Genomic DNA, 7560 nt, shown 5'->3' on the forward strand with positions numbered 1-7560 from the left:
CGAGATGGAGCAGGTTTTCCCACTGACCCAGCCGGCGTGACCTGCCTTAACATCAAGGGGTGGGACGCTCTGATTGAAGAGTCTTGGGGGAAGAGCTTATCTAAAACCTACACAGAAAATCCAGGGGTCAAGAAAGTCCTCAAAGAAAATCCAAGGGTCAACCACTGCACTTAAGGACCAGCAGAATTGGCCCCGGCTACTTTGTCAAGTATTTCAGATTATCCTTAAAGTTGTTTCATATGCTGACAGCTTTCTTTTGAAGTCTGGTCTTGCATTTTAGGGAACTGATAATGGATGTGTACAAGGTCATGAGTCATTACTGCGAAATGCCTTGTATGTAAATATGTGAGTGAAGGTAACAGTATAAATGCGTCGGCACCTGTCTGATGTGTGGCTAGGTGGGGTCACATGAAAGTTCACATTGAGTCATGAAAATATGTGATACCATTCCTAGCTTTATACAAATGATGAAGGGTACTTGTGCATGTCTAGTGTCCTGGCATGGTTATGCAATTGAGTGCACATTGAGTCATGAAAATATTTGGTAGCAATGGTAGCTTTATATGAATGACGAACAGTACTTAAGTATGTCAAGTGTGCTGTCATGGCTATGCAATTGAGGAATTCAAAAGTGCACATTGAGTCATGAAAATATTTGGTAGCTTCATATAAAGCTTCATATAAATAGAAACAGGTACTTGAATATGTTTAGTGTTCTACCATTGTTGTATAATGGAGGAATTCCACTGACAAATGCCATTGATAATGTATGTAAGTGTGAGTGTATGCCATTCCTTTACAGACTTATTTTGGTGACACCTGTTTTCATACAAATGTATGAATTATGCTAAGTAAGTGCTACCACGTTAACACAATTTTTTTTAATTAGTCCTGTAACCTACATTTTGTAACAGGACCTCCAAGTGAAATTGCAATTTTCATAATCAGGTCATGATAATGAACATCTATATTACTAAATTATCATACATCCTCACAAATGATGAAACTGTAATTATGAATCAATTTGCATCAAACATATGGCTCACATTGTTACTCTGTGTGTGTGTGTGTGTGTTTGTGTGTGAGTGTGTGCATGCATATTTGTGTGTGCACATGCATTATAAGAGGCTGATGCAATGATGGCAGAAGATGTAAGTACACAAAATCAAAGTACTGTTTGTGTAGCTTTTGCTGGATATATTCATGCTTGGTTTTATTAGAGTCTTCTAAATGTGGCGAAGTGGGTGGCACATTCCAGTTACATCAGTAGACACTTAAGTTGTCTTGATCTCACTTAAACCTGTTCATAATACATCAGCTTCATCAGAATGTAGATCCCTGTCATAAAAGTTCCGTAATCCTTTTTACACAGAGAAACTATTTCTGGGTAACATCCAGGCGGCATGCTTTAAAGTCTTGGTTCAGCAAGTTCAAAATGTACAATGTCTTTTATGTTATCAGGTGTGGTTACCTTTATTGTACTTCTTTGGCTACTTTCTCATGGGAAAGGGGGGGACGGGTACAAGCCACACACAGTCAATCTCACATCCAATGTAAAGGAAGTATTTCTTTCTCTCTTACTTTCTGTATTTAGGGACAAAGTAAATCAAGACAAATGTTGTCTTAACCTTCACAGGTCAATGTATCCAAAGCCTCCTTTTCAACTCTTCAGCCATGCCTTCCTGCAAAGTCATTTTGGGGTAATTATTGTTTGTGGCACGATGCCTGGTGTCCTGACATTCACATCTTCACGTCTGACCTCCCAGAAAAATGTGCTGTATTCAGGCTGGTGTGAGAAAATCCTTGGATTTACACTGGCCAAGGTGTGTACTGTTCTGGGAATACTTTGTTGAGCCTGACTGTCATCAGCCTTTCAAGGTGGCCATCTCGACTGGGATACTTGAAGTTTGAGACATGATATGGCTCTGTCTGATTACATGTATGCACAGCGTGGTCCCGTAAGCTGTGAACCGTATCTTAAGATCATATCACGGTCTTGAGACAGCCACCCTTAACCATGGGGCCGTCAAACTGGCCATGGTCAGCTGCCTACCTTGAGGCTTCAGTGACCTAATTTATGCCGATGCATCTTGTCTAATCAGCTTTAATTCCACTTCTATCAAGAAGGACAATCTCCCTCAATTAAAGCACTGTGGCCATGATTTACATTGCCCACCAGACCATGGAAATAATTGGCTGGAAAGTTCGTTGGTATCCAAATTCCCAACCATCCCAGCCTTGCTTTGAAACTGTGTAATCAGAGGGTAGCGGGCACCTGTTATCTCGGACAACCCTTATTGGGTAGCAGCAATTTGCTTGGCTCGACAGTTCCTTCCCTCCCCCCATTGTGCCCTTCCAGTCGGCAGGTACATCTGAGACAGTGTTGATATTAATAAGACCTCTTGAATGTCTAAAGCTCGGATTAGCACTGCTCTACTTGTTTCCTCGCCCGAGTAACTTGGTGGGAAGATACACAAGTGATCACTTACTGAAGGACCACAGCACAAGGTATTGTTACCATGTTGAAAGACGATCAGACCAACACACCATTTTGTTATCTATTAGTTAGACCACCCCAGTTTAGTTACCCTGGTCTGATGCGTCGTCCCACCTGACTTGTCACTCCTTTGTCAGCGAGCGCTTTTGCCTTTTTTTACGCGTCTTCTCCGAAATCATCCATCTTGTCAGGTACAGTAACACTACTCCAGCATGTAGAACTCTATCCCCCCAACAAGGCACTCCCATCAGCTAATAGCCTCTTAATAGGTTGGTGTGCCCCATTTCAGGTCCCAACTGGTGAATCCTACACTGTTTTGGTTCGGTTTTTCTGTGTTCACAGGTGTAAGCGGACTGCTGTGGCTGAAGTCTTTTGTGCAGGTGCACGTGGCTGTTGTAATGAAGATGGCACAAGTCTGCCTTAGGTCAGGTGTTGCAGACCTCAGGCATGCTGCTGTCTGACACATGATACTGCTCGCTTAAAAAAACTTTCCACAGAGAAAACCCAGCAGATCCCTCTGTGCCTTAGTTAACATTTTTGCACACTCCCACTCCTTCCTTTTAATTTTGCAAATCCCAAGCCCCTAATATTCCTGCACTTCTAACAGTTCACAGCATTCCCTCCCTGCAGACTCTTGGAATTTGACTTCTTGCCCAGCTCTTTTCCCTGATCATTCATTTTTGGTTTGGTAGGAAAATTTAGTGGATGTGAACGCTAACTGATACAGACCATGCTGATTTCAGTCTTACCCAGTATGACCCAGCACAGAAGTCTTCTAACACAACTCCATGAAATAAAGCAGAAAGCTTCCACTGTCAAGTGAAGACCTTGTGCCTGTCACCTTACATTCCCCCCAAGGCTACTCCACTTGTAAAAATAGATAGGACGTGATCGGGAATCCTTTAATGAAAGGCATTCTGTCCAACCGATCTGAGGCACTGCAGATCCTACAGATACGATTGTGTATATAAATTGTTTTATGTTCAAATCTTAATTCCACATCCTGTCTGCAGGGCTTGCCCTTTGTAATAGCCACCGGCTACATGTAGTTGGGTAGTCATGGCTGTAAGTCTTTCACAGCCAAAGCAATAGATAAAGCCAACTGAAATGTAAGAGTTCAGAAAATCAGTGAAGAGGGGATTCCTCTTTACCTCATGTTGAGTTTAAAAATTGACTAGTTAAAACTCTTTACTAGCATTCAAACAGATGTTGGCAAGAAAAATGTTGGCCTTCTGCTTTTCTGTCTAGAAATATCATGATGACAAGAATTAACTGGTCTACAGACACAGGCGACATTTATTGCTATAGAGTGTACTGGATGCTATAGAGATAAGGATGGATTGAATTGGGTGCAACAAAAATATATTGACTATATAAAAACATTATACCATTGGTGAGAACATCATCAAGGTCTTTATTTTTGTACACATCTTTGCCGTGACTTGAGTATGAAAATGTGCAACTTTCCTTCAGGTCAATAATTTGTGTATTTACAAGTTTTGTTCCCTTCCTGTGTCATTCTCTTTGAACTTCAGTAAATACAAACCTTTCGTCAGGACTTCACTCAAACATTCATATCCACTCCTTCTCGGACACACTATCAGTTTCGCCCTTTTGGAAACACAAACCTTGATGTTGCTACATTCCACAGGCTCCAGCCCAGTGACCAGGTGGGACATTCAAGGCCAGTCACTTCAGCAGGCCTGAGTCTGTCCAGATCACCACACAGGAAAACTCCGGTCCCCACGTGACGGGGTGACCTTCCTTCTCATCAGGATCGTCTGCTGACTTGGTGACGGTTTGTCACAAGTCTGTCAACGTCCTTTCCTCCTGTCCGTTATGACATGGTCTGGGTGTTCTGTCCATCTTCACAAGTGTAGGTGTCTGCTCTAGAGATATCTAGCTACAGTACTGGTACAATACTACTATTTTACGTATAATTAGGTATAGGTCCAAAATACTGCGTCCATGTACAGGTACTGTACCTAATACTAGTCGAATTACACTAAAGTCTACATTTTCTTACTACAAATGAGCAATTGCTACCAATTTATCACCGGGAAAAGACAAAAACATTGTTTGGGCATTGAAGTAAGAACCATCCTTGATTTAAGATCGTCTCTCGAGAGTTATTTGTCTGTATGAGGCACTGAAAGCCCAAATAAACATTCTGTTTACTGTCCTATCATCATTGTAGACCGCAGGTTACTTTGTTGAAATATTCAGGTCCAGGTACCAATCCGGGCTTAAATCACTGTACAGGTACTTGATGTTAGATTTACTAGCAGCCCTACATCTGACGGTAGCCTGGGTACCATCCATATCTACTTCGATAGGCAATATACCCACCAACGATGGGTAACAACTAATAGAGCAGTGGACAATAGCCAGGATGGTGCCCAGGCTAATTCTCAAGCCACAATGGTTGAAGTAGCAAGCAATTCTGGGACATCAGTCAACTGAAAGACAGGTTCAATGGGTGATCACGACTGTTGTCATTGAAGGAATGTCCACTCTTACATATAATAAACCTGTGTAACCAGTAAAAATGTGTGTTGTGGATTTTGTTTCATACTAATATAAGATGCAATTAGTTATGATACAAGATACAATTTATCCTAAAGCATGACAAAACATATTATAGTTGATCTACAGCTACTTCTAAATATCAGGACGATCACATTTGCATTTTGTAGAAGTTTAAGATAACCTTGTCTGTCAAATATACAGAGATACAGTACCGTTCGCGTTATAGTTAACCGGGTACCCCGTTACTAACGAGTTATTTTTTCGTCAGAAAATGGTTAGAAAATCGTCAGTATTTGGTTAGATTTTCGTCAGAAAATGGTTAGAAAATCGTCAGAAATTATTTCTAACGCGTTACCGTTTGCGTTAATGTGATAGGGTCGGATTTCATGTTTGTTTTGCGCGCCGACAAGACAATAGCAATTTGCCACCTCCTGGGGCGTCCGCTAATGTGTTGCGATGTTGCCCCTTGAAAAATAACAGCACCAGAGGCAAGTGGACATGTGATTCGTAAAATAACTTTGTGGTTTATCCATGTGTCGACTGTGTGAAGCGAATTGTGCTATCTTTTAATGCTATTCTATAGTTATTTCTAGCGGAAAATTACGTTGTGTAATACAATGTATGTCAACAAAGTGTAGCAGTGGGCAGACGATGGGCCTACCGCTCTCACAGGACGTCATGGGACGTGACGAAACAAGAAATATCTGCCGTAGAAGAAATATAAATCGGTAACTCATGCCTTAAATTCACGGCGGTTTTGGACACAAAAGAAAAATTATTATAATTTTTGTAAGGCGCGCGGCTTACTAGTACTAGCGGCACGGTAAAATGTACCGTCACTCCCGGCGCAAGGACTCGGTTCGCCAGCTGAGGACTTTCCACAACCATGATGATATCATAGTTAATAAAGGAATATATAATAGATCTATCATGTTGAAATGATAATTGTAATACATGGTTCTATTTAATAGCGGTAGTTTTGTTTCTTATTTTGAGGGGGGAAACTGTCAAAAATCGAGGGAACGCAAACTGAGATCGGCTCACTTCCGGGTGCATAACGCCAAAATTTCTCGACGATTATATAAAAATGACCACTCATTTGCCGCCTACGGTAGCGTGTACATGGTAGTGCGATCACATCGTGCCAAAGTCAGCGTCAAACGTCAGAAAATCCCCGTAAAAATATAGTTGCAAAACACATTTCCCGCGCACTCAGGGCCGGTCGCCCTGGCCGCTGCCGTCCTGTGTGCAGCATGCTCATTATAATATGCAAGTAGCTACGTTCTGATTGGTTCACCTTAGATGACCTGCGCTGTGATTGGCTAGAACGAAGCCCGTTGCATGCTGGGGCGCCCTTCCCCGCGCGAAATGATCTCGAGAGAGCCACATTTACGCTGGTTTCTACCTTATTTCTACTACTAATTAGCAACATCCTAGTGACGAAATGCGTACTCAAAAGAATTTTCGGGAAAAAAAAATATATGTACATGTGGATTTGTGGTGCCTTTGGCGTAATTTTGTTGGTCACATACAACGTAATGTAACACGGAAGTGCATGGAGTCGGAGTGGCGGCACGGCTTTCCGTCCCACTCTAAACAAAACTCCAAGGACATAACAAAACTCCCCAAAACTGGTCAATAATTAGCCATAGAAATGTTGGTGGGCACGTGTAAATATGCTGCCTTTTTTCGAGTGTTATAGGAATTTTCCACGATGTTTTTGCACATCCCTAACGTGTAATACCTCACGCCCGCCGCCTATTATGTACGGCGGACCGGGGCATTTATAACTTCAGATCATCTAGGTTTGCTTATTCGGTGGTAAAATAAGTTAACAGAGAAAAACAGCAAAACAAAGTTGACAAACTATAGAAACGCTTGCCTGGGCAACAGTGACAAAAGAAAATGTCTATCTAATTGAATTGCGCCGGTGATCGTAAAACGTTTTAAACGTTACAATATAGTAAAATGCAGGCTAGATCAACGTTCCTTCCGCTGTTCCAGCGGTGTGTATCGGTAATTTCCCGCCCCGCATGAGGTAAATTAGTACTCCTCCCATTATTCTGTGATGTTACCGCGGCCTGCATATGAATGCAGAAGTCTAACGGAAAAGTAACGGAAAAGTAACGGAAAACTTACGCAAAAGTTACGGAAAACTTACGGAAAAGTAACGGAAAAGTAACGGAAAAAAACGCGTTAGTAACGGCCGTTAGGGTAACTATAACGCGAACGGTACTGTAAAATAGTACAATTTGTGTCCTTCTTTCAAGTCTTTATTTAGGGATGCTTGGAAACTGTGTGATTAACTCCATTTTTCTTCTATAATGATGCTGCCAGTAAAACTTTTAATTCAGTTAATGCCACAACTTGGGGGCTTCATACGGCACAAGACGTAGCAGCCATCTTATCATCTCAGATGTACATGTGGATTAGTGGTTGAAGATCCTGTTTCATGTTGCCATGGCACAGTCTGAATGTCTGACATTTCTCCCACCAATACAATTTCCAACGTCACTGCTCAGTTTATAGTTTTG

This window comes from Branchiostoma belcheri, unplaced genomic scaffold (assembly GCF_001625305.1).
Source record: "Branchiostoma belcheri isolate BF01 breed outbred unplaced genomic scaffold, Haploidv18h27 scaffold53, whole genome shotgun sequence".
Classification (NCBI taxonomy): Eukaryota; Metazoa; Chordata; class Leptocardii; order Amphioxiformes; family Branchiostomatidae; genus Branchiostoma; species Branchiostoma belcheri.